Below are 14,396 nucleotides of genomic sequence, written 5' to 3'. Positions count from 1 at the left end.
AACTAGGAACAGGGTGTACTGGCTCTGAGTAGTCACATGAAGACAGGGCCGCTGTGATTCCTCTCTCTGATTTCCTGCACAGGCCTCTGGGGGAAGAGGGGGGGAGGGGGAGGAGGCTCATTTGTTTCCAGGTGCAGGTTTACTCCCAACCCCACCACCAGGACCACAGGGAACCCTCTGCCCTGTCCTCATGGACAGGCTGCCTTCCCAGCCAGTCCCAGCCACCTCCCCTCCCACCGGCTGTGTGACCCCACAAAGACAGGGAAGCCTGAATGAGGACCCTAAAATCAATAAGTAACTAAAGGAAGGGTCCGTCCCACCTGTATTTTCATGAAAATGCCACCTTATCCCAGGGAGCAGTTTTGCTGGGAAGTGATCAGGTAACAGTGCACACACAGCACAATATGAACAGCGATGGAAATAATATAAGGAGAAAATCACCCATAATCCAGTCCCTCTAACAAGTGAAATATTTTTATTATCTTTACTCCCTTCTAGCCCCTGCCCAAATACACTCTACACTTACGCTTAACAGAGCTTCAATCACAGGGCAGGTGCAGCTGCATATTCTTTTTTCATTGTCACTGCAGAGGATTATAAACGTTTCGCCCTGATTGCTGCGTAGACAGAGCGTATTGCTTACAGAGCAAACACACCAGGCCTTGAACAAATACGGCTCACGGCCCGCCCCTCCTCCCACCCACTGCGGAAGTTCTTGTACAATTCCTTCTAACCTGACTCCTCTGCTGGTGGAAATTCCTTTTCAGCCCAATATGACCATCAGATTTATGGGAGTCGTAAAAAGTTTGATGATTAAACCGAATTCATTTGGAGCTGGAAAAATACTCAAAACACATTTTTCTGTTGTGCGTAAAACATCAAATGCACATGAACCCTGGACTGCTCATCTTTCCCTAAAGCCAAGAGTGTATCACTGCAAGTATTCGCAGCCATCCTCAGTCCTGGTTCCACCCTGACTGGCTCTGAGGGCAGCTGCCCCACGCCCTCCTTTCCTCTGGCTTGGAGATATGGGAGGAGATCCAGTGCCAGACCAGGCAGTGCAGAGGCTGCTCAGGTCTGGTCAGACTGTTGAGGTGGAGTAACTCCCAAAATGGCTCTGGGTCTCCCAACTCACTTCTGCTTGGGCTGCATATCAGGCACAGCGATCCATTTCCACAGTCCTTCTTTTCCCGTGGCCGGGATGGCCTCTCGAGTAGAAAGCCATCCCTGTCCTCACAGGAAGTTGTTGAGGGGTTCAGATACACTGGCATGCTGGTATCTTAGCAAGTGTGCCCCACCTCCTCCCCCCCACCCCCCTCCCCTGCGCTCCCTAAGGGCTCATCCTTTTCTTGTTGCGCTCTCCCCTTCTGACCAGCTCCTTTCCTGGACCATTGCAGAGACCATCTCTAGTGGTTCTCAACCTGTGGGTCGCGACCCCTTTGGGGGTCGAACGACCCTTTCACAGGGGTTGCCTAAGACCATCGGAAAACACATATATAATTATATATTGTTTTTGTGATTAATCACTGTGCTTTAATTATGTTCAATTTGTAACAATGAAATTGGGGGTCACCACAACATGAGGAACTGTATTAAAGGGTCGCGGCATTAGGAAGGTTGAGAACCACTGATCTAGACCGAGGCCAGTTTCTTCAATCGAGGATTGAGTGCCCCCAAAGGTCCCTAACTTAAATTTCCACCTAAAACACATATACTATTAAACCTACTGATAAGCAGCCTACTTTTGCAGTAAGAGTCCAAGAAATAAGCCAATTTTGGGTCTCTTGTCATCTACTCCCTAAATGACAAGAATCTCCTAGAAGGGTGTGTGTGTGTGTGTGTGTGTGTGTGTGTGTGTGCGTGTACACATCTCTGCGTGTATATTGTTTGCTTGCCTTGGACGGCTTGAGTCTTCTTTAATCCAGAGCCAGCAGCAGGATGAGCCAGTGACAGAGAAGGCTGGTTGGATGGCATGGCCATGAGACATGAGTGCTGGGCTATAATAATTTCAAGCCCCTAAGGAGTCTACTGAGTCCCATATTTTCCTATTCCTTGTAATTTGTCTTTTCTAATCTTTTTATAGACTGTAGCCTTATGTATTTTAAAACTTTCAGAAGTCTTTTCGGGTTTGTTTGTTTGTTTGTTTGCTTGTTTTAGTATTGGAAGGAATTTTATCCTATATTTTGAGGGAATTTTAAAGTATGTGAGAGTCTTCTCAATTTAACATCTCCCCCTTTTGTTAAAGACTGCAAGAGAGAGAGAGAGAGAAATCAAAAGCCTTTCCTTATTCTGCTGAAAAGCAAAATAAGTTTTTATCTTCCGAAGGAAGGGAAGCTACACAGACCTTGGATTCTAGAACATAAGGTTTTTCTGCACTTCCAAACCATAATTAGCTACTCACAAGCAAAGAGAAAAGGAAAAAAGTTGTTTTGGGAGGTTAATGATGGTTTACTGGATTAGCTAAAGTAGCTGGTATTTCACACTATCTCCTAATGTTGTCCATCTTCCAGTGTCTGAGCTTCAAGGGCTGCAGAAAATGATTGACAGCCTCGAGAGTCCCCAAGACCCCACCCAGGTGTCCCAGGCACTCCTGCTCCGAAGGGAGGTTATGTTTCTGCAATTTGATGCTGCAGTGAGGCACCTCAGCCGGTAAGGGCTGGAGCGATAATCCTGTCTAGTAAATTCTGCAGGGCAGATGTTTCTGAGTGACCATCGAGGGAGATTGGATAACAAACTTAAAATAGGCAGGGGCACAGTCCTATCCAGAACACTGTGGCTACCAAATGTGTTCTGCCACAAAGCCCACGGGTGTGGGATGTGTTCTTGTCGGATAATAATACTCTTGATTTTATTAAATATGATTTCAGTGCAGTTAGTTTGCATAACAATTGCTGCTTTCAATATTCAGATGATTTTATTGGGAATGATATTTTTTATACTTCTGAAGATGACCCTTTCCAAGAGTTTTGTTTATTGTTTTCAACCCTTAACTAGCTTTCAAAAGAACAGAGTTTTCACCGTACTTCTGAAGCCAATGGAATCGACTACCTAAGTTGTTATAAATAAATTTACCCTGGCCTTGTAGGTATTAAGTACTCTGCATATAAAAAGAATGTTTATTTGGTTAATTAGTCATGACTGATGAGAAAATTAGTTTGGATTAAGGGTCACTATGTTTCCAGTATAAATAATACGTTTTGTGTAGAAAGGAAAGAGGTCAGTCCTGAGGGTCTCCCCTTATTCTTAAATTGTCAACATTAATTAACGTCCTTTGATTCGTTCTCTGTGTGAGTATTTAGCCAATGAGGGAGACTAGGAGGCAGTGAGTGCTCCTCCCTGCAGATGATGATCCCTCCCCACCAGCAGTGTCCACGGAGGATGGAAGTGTGAAGTGTGGGTGTCCATTCAGTGGTTCTCAACCTTCCTAATGCCGCGACTCTTTAATACAGTTCCTCATGTAGTGGTGACCCCCAACCATAAAATTATTTTTGTTGCTACTTCATAACTGTAATTTTGCTACTGTTATGAATCATAATGTAAATATCTGATATGCAGGATGTATTTTCAGAGGTCGCGACCCACAGGTTGAGAACCGCTGCCATAGAGGAGGGAAGTGTGAGGACTGTACTGAACTATATTTGCTCTTTGTACTCTGCCTTTTCCACACTGTGAGCATCAGGGGACTGGATCCGGCTAATTTGTTTTCTTTTTATTGACAAACAGCTTTCTGAGCTATAGCTTAGTCCAGCAGGTAGGATTTAAAGGCTCTAATTGCCAGGATGGCCATTCATTAGCCCTCTGGGCTCTGAAACCCCAAGTCAGAATTGGCAATGAATTTACATAGGGTAAAGAAATAGGACAATATCCCAGAAGGTTTTGGGGGATTTCTTCTATGTGGGGTTCAGCTTGCTATGGTTCTCCCAGGGGACCCTTTCCCCTTCCCCCAGGAATTGCCTTGTGGGGCTTACTTGGTCCTGGCAGACTCCGTCTGCAAGAATGGAGGGCACTGTGGCCTATGTCTGAGTACGTAATACCTACAAGGCCAGGGGTAAATTCTTTTATTTATAACAACTCAGGTGGCCGATTCCAGAGAGTGGCAGACCAGAATCGGAACCCAGGTGCATTTGATTCCAAAACCTGAGAACCGGGTGGGTGCCTGGCAGCAGTACGGATAGAAAAGGGGACTCTGAAGAGAAGTCCCCTACTAACCTGCATCATTGGAATCCAAAGGAACTTCTGGGACGGAGGCCTGCTTTTTTGCCCTACGTAAATTCCTTGCAAATTCTGACTTGGAGTTTCGGAGCCCAGAGCCGGGAGAAAAAGAGAAGCTGAACAGTAAATGTCATCCATCTTGCTGATTTTATTTAGTGCTGAACCTGCAAACAAGGAAAAATCCTTAGATAATCAAAGAGACAGGAAGCTTGGGAAGTGCCCTCGCCCTTCCCAGCACTCACCAACTCTGAGCAAATATGGTTGTTTACCCCAGGGGACTTTCGGCTTATGTAAACTGAAGGCTTCTCCAGAGTCTGAAAAGAAAGAACTGAACTCTGAGCTAGAACGAGAGCAGCATGCTCCCACAGACTGGGGGAGGCAGGGAAGGACGAAGCTCTTGGACATTAGGGCAGTGCCCCATAGAGTCACCTAATACCTGGTTCTCCCTCTCTGTGGCACAGCCAGGGGAAGAGGGTATTCTATGCCAGGCAGGGCCACAGAGGAATTGCATTTGGGAAGAGTGAAAAACCAGGGGCTGTGGGAGACAGACTTTGTGCATCGAGAGGACGTGGTGTCCCCTGGTTTCCACGGGAGGATAGATACAATTGGCTCATTTAAATAATTTTGTGGTAAATAATTTTGTGGTCTGGCGGGTGTCTACCTAAGAAACCTGCAAACCTGTAGAGAATTTTTATAAGTATTTATTTGAGCCGAATTGATGACACATGCTGGGGAACAAGATCTCAAATGCTCTGGAAAATAAAAGTTTGCCATTTCTTTTATGCATTTGAAATTAAGAAGACAACTAAGGAAGATTGTATGAAGGTGGGAGAAAGCAAGATGGGGATTGGGTTGCAGTATAGTTAATGAGATTATGTGTTCCCTTGCACACTTTAGTAATAGGGGTATGAAAGGGGGCATTTCAAAGGTGTGTTCGCCTAGATCAGCGGTTCTCAACCTGTGGGTCGCGACCGCTTTGGGGGTCGAACGACCCTTTCACAGGGATAGCCTAAGACCTTCGGAAAACACATATATAATTACATATTGTTTTTGTGATTAATCACTATGCTTTAATTATGTTCAATTTGTAACAATGAAAATGCATCCTGCATATCAGATATTTACATTACGATTCATAATAGCAAAATTACAGTGATGAAGTAGCAACGAAAATAATTTCATGGTTGGGGGTCACCACAACATGAGGAACTGTATTAAAGGGTCGCGGCCTTAGGAAGGTTGAGAACCACTGGCCTAGATGCACAAGAACGATGGACAGAGCTGGCTTGAAAACCTTCACTAAAGAAGTTATAGCCCTGGCTGGTATGGCTCAGTTGGTTGGGTGTCGTCCCATGCGCCAAAAGGTTGCCAGTGTTATGGGCTCAATCACCGGTGGGGTGTGTGCAGGAGGCAGCTTATTGATGTTTCTCTCCCTCTCTCTTTAAAATCAATTTAAAGATAGATATCTTGCTAACGTAAGTGAAGGAAGTTTTGAGTGTTAGAAGCTTAAGTAACTGCTTTTCACGAGATTCCTCCATTTTTTGGTAGAACATTTCTGACAGCTGGGAATGCTCCTGCCGGCCAGTCTGTCACAGACGGCTCGTGCCACGGGCTGCCACCGCTGAGCAACGCACTGGTGAGGAGCATTTTTGCTTCACAGCTCAGCCTGCCCCCGCCGCTGGATCCACAGAGCCCCCAGGTGTGTTGAGAGGTATTTCATGCCTGTAAAAGGCTGTTGTGCATAGGGGATTTTGTCACTTTGTTCCCATCTGGTTTAAATATCGCAGGGACTCTCCAGCTGTCATGCACCCCTGTCTTGGGTGGCTTCCCTTCGCTCACAGGACAGGGCGGTGTGGCCCCCACGGCCAGGCCAGCTCTTATCCCCGTCAGGGTGTTTACCTCCAAACTGCTCAACAGGCTCATTGGGGCAAAACTTATCTGCTCACAGCTGGTGGCAAAACCAACATTTGATCTTTTTCACTTAATAAATAATGATAGCAATTACAATACATAAATTAGGCAGCAGCTGGGTTTTGAATAGCCCTGCTTACAACATGAGGAGGAGGAAGAGGAGGAGGAGGAGGAGGAGGAGGAGGAGGAAGAGGAGGAGGAGGAGGAGGAGTTATCAAATGCCATCCTGGCCACTATTATTGCTCCTCGGCACCAACAGTATTACCCACCTTCTACAACGAAAGAACTTTAGGTTCAGGAAGCCCAGAGATCAGACTGCCAGGTAGACATGGCAGCACTAGCTCACAAACTGTATTAGTTATCTATGGCTGCATAAAACCTACCTCAAAACTTAGCATATTAACACAATAAACAGTCATAATCTCATATGGCTTCTGGGGCTCAGGAGTTTGGGAACAGCTCAGCTGAGTAGTTCTGGCTCATGAGGCTGCATAAGGTGTTGGCCTGCTGTAATCACCTCAAGGCTCTTCTGGAGGGGAATTCCCCCAGAGTGAACGATGTAAGAGAGCAAGAGAGAGAACCCAAGATGGAAGTTACATTTGTTTTATTACCTAATTCAGAAGTGACATTGCATCACCTTTGCCATATTCTATTCCATAGAAACGAGTCACTAATTTCATCACACACCAAGGGGAGAAGAGTTAAACTCCACCTCTCAATGTAGCAAAAAATTGGTGGACACCTTTCAAACCACCTCACAAGCCTAGGTCTTTTGACTCTAAAACCTCCAGCCTAATGTTTTTATGTAGTAATACCCACATCAACCCCATGGAGGTCTCATGCTTCTATCTTCCCCAGCTATACTGTAAGACAATGACTCTTGGCCCAAGCCTTGACCCTCTCTTAGACCCAGAAGACAAGCTTGGACCATGACCATTGGGTCTGTTCCTTCTGCCTCTGGGTGTCACCTGGAATTAGGCGGATACAGGTATCTTGACTCCTGCCAGCTGAATCAACTCCAGATCTAGGAATTGTCTGAAGCCAGTACCAGGTCTGGAAGTGTCAGATGGGGTCAGATGGGGTCAGATGGACAGGTCCGCTATATCCAGGGCTGCTTGTGGTGCTACAAGGAGTAGGGGATGCCTTGGCTGTTAGACAGTGATGTGGAGAAGATAGTGTAACATTGTGGCATTGATTTTGAGTTTTTACCTAGAATTGAATCACAATGGTGATTAAGGACAAATTTTTAAGATTCCTAGTATCAAGAACGTTTGAGTAAGTTTACTTTGTTGATTATAAATATGTCCCATTGGTATTATACTGTTTTGGAACTTTCAAACGATGTTCTGACTAGTTACACTGAAGTCTTGAGTATCCTGTGTTTAGCCACTTTCTGAAAAATCAATTTAACAAAATGAGATTACAACTCTCCCCTCTACATCATTAGGGACAATACATTAAGAACTATTTCTACATAATAAATAAATCATCCCACAGTACTTTGGGGTGCAGACAGAGGTATCCTGTTCATATACAGATGTCTATTACTTATGAACTCAGTACAGCATTATCATGTTTATTATTTGTTTGTTTTTTTAAGGCATCTGTGCTGTTTCCTTGGAGAGCATTTCTAGAAGATGGAGGACCATTTCCAGTTATTAGTAGCAGCCCAGATACCCTGGAATATAATATGCAGGTAGACTAGGTCTTCCCACTTGTCACAGAAGTAACTGAATACAGATTGCAAAGCAAGTGTCATTGGGCCATAAGTCAGATCCTCCACCCTCTAGGCAGTGGTGAATAATTTATGAGCTAACCAGGGTGTTTTATAATGAGGCTGTAAACCCAATGACTGTAAGAGGAAACATGTTCTCTTACATCCAAAGAGAATCCTGGTCTGAGCTGGTATCAACCTTGGTTGTAAACTCAGCTAAGATTCCCATGGCCCATAATGATCGGGAAGAGAGGCCAGCCTTTCCCAGTCACTCTTTGAGCCTCTTAGAGAAACACCCAGGCTGGCAGCCCAGAGACATGTGACTTCTGACCCGTCTCTGAGCAGTGGTAGGAAGAGAACTCTGTAAGCAGAACTCATGCAGAGAATTTTTTTCAATTATGTGTTTCCCCCTGATTATTTAAGCAAATAATCATTTTTTAAAATATAGAAAAAATTAAGAACAACATGAAAATCAATCATAAATTTGCTTCAAAATAGTATATGCTCAAAGTTCTCCATAAGTCAAAAAGTGTGGGTTTTCTAAGTAAAATAGTAAGAATGTTAAAAAAATAATTATAGCCTCCCACTAGGAGACAATTACAATTCACTTCACATTTTGGATTATTTTTTCCCAGTATTTTCCCTATGCATACATGTGTTTGTATCTGTACTTTTAAAGGAAAATTGGCATCACACTATACATTCGCCATGTACAGACACCACTGTAAGGGCTGGGAAACTTGGACTTCCATACAGAGCCAAAAGTCTGATATGTTCCAAGAAGACTTTGAGCTAGAAATGGTACTCTGATTATTGTGGAATTTTTTTAATAGTTGAGAAGGTGGGGATTTGTAAACATAATTATTTCTAGTTTTCTCTCCAAAAGCTATGCATAAAGGATACATAGAAGTCTTCAAAATGGATGTTTTTGTTTTGTTTTGTTTTGTTCTTTTTTGTGTTTAGCTGTGCCTCTGTAGGCTGGGTGACCATGACCTCAAGGTGGCTCATGGAGAGCTGGTGGACATGCAACTGCTAATGGAAGATGTACTTCTGAGTAGTTATCATATGATCGCGGAGGGCCCCCCAGGACGGCAGGGCACACTAGACAAAAATACGCAGGTATTCTTGGTGAACAGTTGGCCAATGCTGTGTTGTCCTAAAGGACCTTCCTGGTTTGCAGATGGACTAGAAAGCCACATCTGTCCCACAGCCTCTCCTAGTGGGTCCCGGGACCGTGCTCATGCTGCACAGGAGGAGCAATGAAGCAGCACTAGCCTGTGAAAGCCACTCCAAGGCATTGTCTTTCACAGTAAGTCCCATGGTCAGTGGGATATCCATTTCTTTTAATTAAAAAACTAGAACAAAGGCTTCGAGAGGTCCATTGAAACCAATAGAACAAATACTCCATTGATGGCTGCTTTTCCTTGAGAGTCACACATTTAGGACTGGAGTCGGAAGGACCCGGGTGAGCATCATCACTCAACTACCCGGTGGACCCCTAAGCAAGCACTCCCTCCTTCAGACGTGTCCCTCTGAAACTCTAAGGTGCCAAGGGCCACTAGCCCACCTAGCATCATAGATTGAAACAATTCTGCATGTGTCTGGGGACCAGATAGAGACTTGTCTGGACACAGGGTAAGCTAGCTGGGGCCCTTATTTAAAGAGCCTCCCTCAAAAGCTAAATGTTCTGAGAGATGCATGCACCAGCCATCTCCATTTCCTTACCTTCCATCTACTCCTCAGAAACCGCAATCTCTCTTCTTCACCATCTCACCACTGAGCCCACCGTCATCAAGAGCACAGGGTCCTTGTCACTAGTCCTCCGGATACTTTTCAGTCCCCTTCCAACTGACCCCTTCGCAGCATTGACACAGTGTGTCCTTCTTGAAGCCTCTCTTCCCTGAGCTTCCAAAGCACAGCTCTCGCCTCGTTTTCCTGTTGGCCGGGCCCTCCCAGACTTCTCTGTAGACTCACCTACCTCTGCCAACCTCGAAACTGTTTTTTTGGGTTTCATCTCCTTACTACTGCCACCAGGGCTGTGTTTTGACTTGCGTGGCTCCAGCCATTTTTTACTTTGTGGGCCCCTTCCTCCATAAAAACAATTAACAGTTCCAGTTTACAACTATGTTAATATAAAAATATATGTGTTAACATCATCATTTATTAAAACATTTTCTTCAACTTAAATCTTTTTTCTATTACTGTAAAAGAAATTAAAATATTTTGTGGGCCCTAGGCACTGTGCCTTCTGTATCTAATCAATAAGTTGCCTCCGAATATTACTATTGCTGTGATTGGGATCTGTTCAGACTGCTTTATTAATTTCTTTAATCTTTACAATGATTCTATGAGATAGGTACTTTCATTTTTCTCCTTTTACGGATAATACCAAGGCTTGGCAAGGTTAAGTGATGTGCCCAAAATCACATGCCTAGTGAGGAGACAAACCCAGATGCCAACCTAAGAGTCTGGCCCTGGAGCTCCCTCTTACTCTTAGCCACTGTGTTGCTCCATGCCTCACCCTGTCTGTCCCTAGCCACACCTATCTACCTTTATGACTTTGATGACTTTGCATGTGATGACTCCGAAATCTACATGTCCAGTCCAAATCTCAGTCCTATCAGATTCACATGTTCAACTGCCTTATTCCATCTCAGAAACATCTCTACCTTTTCCATCTCAGAAACTGTGTGTCCCAAGCTGAGCTCATTTTACTGCCCCAAAACTTGCTCCTCTTTCCATATTCACTGTCAACTTACCACCACCTGCCCCATTGTCCAAACCAAAAAATCTGGACACCCCTCTTTGACTTCTCTCTGTCATACCCTGTAGTCAGATACAAGGTTTACTATCCTATTATTTTTTAACATATTTTTATTGATTTCAGAGAGAAAGAGAGAGGGGGGGGAGAGAGAGAGAAATATCAATGATGAAAGAGAATCATTGATCGGCTGCCTCCTGCAAGCCCCACTCTGGGGATCAAGCCCGCAACCCGAGCATGTGCCCTGACTGGGAATCGAACCATGACCTCCTGGTTGATGTTCAACCCTTGAGCCATGCCGGCAGGCTAATACCTTATTATTTTAATATCTTTCAAGTTTTTCTACTTTTCTCCATCCTCCCTCACTACCACACATCCACCAGTCCAAATCATCACCTCCTAATGCAGGGCTATGATCATAACCTCTAATATGACCCCCTATATTCACTCTTGCTTCCTTCCCCTCTAGTCACCAAGATAATATTTTAAAATGAAAACCTGATTATGTCACTTCCCTCCTATAATCCATCAAGGACTTCCAAATGCCTTAAGACTAGAGTTCACATGCCTTAACCAGATCTTCACAACTTGACTCCTGCCAATATTTCTACCCTCGACTTCTTTCATGTTGACAAATGCACCATGCACTCTCTTCTCAGTACCTTCCTGCAAGCTGGCCCCTCTGGTGGAAAAATTTCTTCTTCTCTCACTTTCTGCCTCATCATCCAATATAAACTCCTACTTATCCTTCAGGTTTCAACTTCCAAACCAGCTTTCTGAATGCCTTTTCTGATCTTCCATCTTTAAGCAAATAACAGGTTGTCCCACTAGCCATGACTTAAATTAGAGGAGTGTGTTAATCTTTCAAAACAAGATTAGAAGGAGGTAGGCCACTCAGTCGGTGCTGGCACCCAGCTCTGCCATCCTGGTGTGTCAGCAAATGCCTCCCTCGTCCTTGTAAAATGAAAAGAGGAGCAAAAAGCTTTCTCCTTAGGAGGCTTTATCTTTTTATCAAGGAGGAAAAAACATTCCAGACACCCCCGCCCCCCAATAGACTTTCCTGTGTCTTACTAACCCTGAGTAACAGGTCCACGTCAGACCTTTTGGTGAGAAAGGAAGTGTGTTTAGATGCGCCATCTAAATGTCACAATAGAATCAGATGCTTCACTGCGGAGGAGCGTTTGAAAGCTGGGTATAGACCAAATAATGCCAAGACCAAGAAGCATGCTGGACCCTTTGGTCCCTCTCTTCACCATATTTCGGCCCTGTTTCTGACGGATTACCATCATTCCCCAACACCCCCGACTCCTCCACCTTGTTCTTTATCCTGCCTCCTATTCCTTCTCCTATCCTTTAAAACACATAGGAAAAGAAGACTTCTCTTAATATGAATACTTGACCCTTGAAAAACACCGGTTTGAAACTGCACGGGTCTGCTTATACACGGGCTTTTCCAATGCACAGTTCGCCCCCTCTACCCTCGGGTTTCCCATCTCGATTCAACTTAAGTTCACAGCGCAGGGGTCGGTGCCCCTAGCCCCCATGTTGTTCAAGTGACAACTATATATTAACACAGTGAGTTTGCTTCAAGATTATTGTTTACTTTAATCAGTTTTATTTTATGATTTGCTTTATTTAAGAGTAGGTAACTATCCACAGACAATAGTAAACACTGGGATTTATGCTGCCTGTGAGCTATGACTCTGGGTTCCCTGTTTCTGCTATGCCATCAGCTCTGTGATCTCCTAGACTTCAATCTAAACCTCCAAAGGGAAAGTGATGGACTAGCTCAGGGCCTTTAAAACTGTGGTCCCAGAAGCCCTGGGTTCCTCAGAGGCACCTTGGGGGTTTTTGAACAGAGGGGCCAACTCTGTGGCCTGTAGGTTGCACCTCCTATCACCCTGTTTGGCCCTGGTCTGTTGGATATTTGGGGCTACTGCGTGCAATTTCATGGGACAAAAAGGTTTCTGAAGATTGAATAAATCTGGAAATGCACGGATTAGCTGATTGTTGAGGAAGCGGGCTACCAGGTTGAGGGGTTGCCAGCTGTCTTCAGGAGCTCACTCTGCCCCAGGTCTTGCCAGCTGTCCCTCTAACCCACCCTCTTCTGGCAGCCATGCCTTCCTTCAAATGTTAGTAGCACTGCTGGGGGATCCAGTTACACCAGGTGCTTGTTCTTCCTGTTCCTCCCCAGGAAACTCTGCCTACGGTGCTAACACCTGACTGTTCTCTGAGGCCCTTCTTGTCATAACATCGTGATCAGATTTGCCATTTTCTTTTGCAAAGGAAAGTTCCTTTTCCTGTGACTGAGACCCCATGGTCAGACTGAGGGCCTGGATACAGGTCCCATTCTGTCTGTCCTTCCACTGGTCACAGGAGAGCAGGGACCTGAACCCCTTTCTTCCTCCTCTCCCTCCAGGGCTCATAGCAGCCCCTCAACAAACACTTACTGTAGAAAAACACAAAAAGATGAATGAACAAATCATAATTTTAAAGTAAAAGTTCCTATTGAATAGTAAATTCCAATTAAGAGACACTTTAAAAGTGCTATCTGCCTTTTAAAGGATGGTAGAAGGAACAGGAGGTAAGATAGGCTTAAGTTTCCACTTCCTTACCCATACAATGGGCAACATCCCCGATTTAAGGTTCTATTATTGCTCTCCCATGTGTGGAGTTAAATCTCGAGTGTGTTTACAAGCACTTCCCAGAACGCAGAGGCTGAACATGAAAGGCTTAATTTTCCAAAGGGAGATAAAATGTCAGTACCCAAGTACCAAAGGTGTGAAAATGAGTGGTTCAAGATTCACGCAGAAAGCTGAAATGGAGGCCGTCCTCTCCTGTCAGTCCCGGAAGGATGTTTCCCTAAGTCCTACAAGTGCTGCAGGTCCCTAAACCCCTCCTCCTGGGGAGAAGAGTCATTCTGCGAAGACTTCTATGGCTGCAGGTAAAAGTTTATCCTGTCTTGGTCCATGATCAATAAAGAGGAATTCTGCAATGTTTTCAGCCAAATTTGCCCAGAGCGTCAGGATTCCGAAGTCAGTTCCAGAGCAGCCCAAAGGCCCCCTGGCATCTGGGAGGCCCTTGTGAGGCAGTGGCGTCCCTTGCTTTGCTGAGATCGTTTCTGATGCTGTGGAAGCAGCTGGAGGTGCTGAAGGAGCAGTGGGGCCGGCTCAGGCTGCGAAGCCAGGACATCACTTCTGTCTCTCGGCACAAACAGTTCTCGGAGCTCTATGAGTGAGTGTGGCGGGGTGCAAATGCATGGGAACCTGGGGTTGGGCAACTTCCAGCCCCTTGCTCTGGGGGTGAGATCTGGTCCATCGGTCCTGGGATGGCCAGCCCCACTGAGCCCAGAGGAAGCTGGGCAATGTGTCTCTACAAACAGTGCTTTACAGGAGAAGCTGGGTTCTGTTGGCTGCAGGGACAGCCCTGGATCCCACTAGGCCAGTGGTCGGCAAACTGGCTCGGCAAACTGCGGCTCGTGAGCCACATGCGGCTCTTTGGCCCCTTGAGTGTGGCTCTTCCACAAAATACCGACTTCTGCCTTCTGCTCATGGGCCACGAAGTTTCAATTGCACTGTACATGTGTGCCCACTTCCATTTTGTGGAAGAGCCACACTCAAGGGGCCAAAGAGCCGCATGTGGCTCGTGAGCCGCAGTTTGCCGACCACTGTACTAGGCAACACCACACATCATTTACCCAGAGCTCTGTCCCTGGGAACTTGGGCTTCTAAAGTGTGCCCAGAGTGTGGACGCTAAGCGTTTTAGCTCATAGGATCTGGGTAGGGAAACGCTGCTGCG

Source organism: Myotis myotis, unplaced genomic scaffold (assembly GCF_014108235.1).
Source record: "Myotis myotis isolate mMyoMyo1 unplaced genomic scaffold, mMyoMyo1.p scaffold_m19_p_7, whole genome shotgun sequence".
NCBI classification, from domain to species: Eukaryota; Metazoa; Chordata; class Mammalia; order Chiroptera; family Vespertilionidae; genus Myotis; species Myotis myotis.
Note: the sequence above shows the minus strand (reverse complement) of the source record.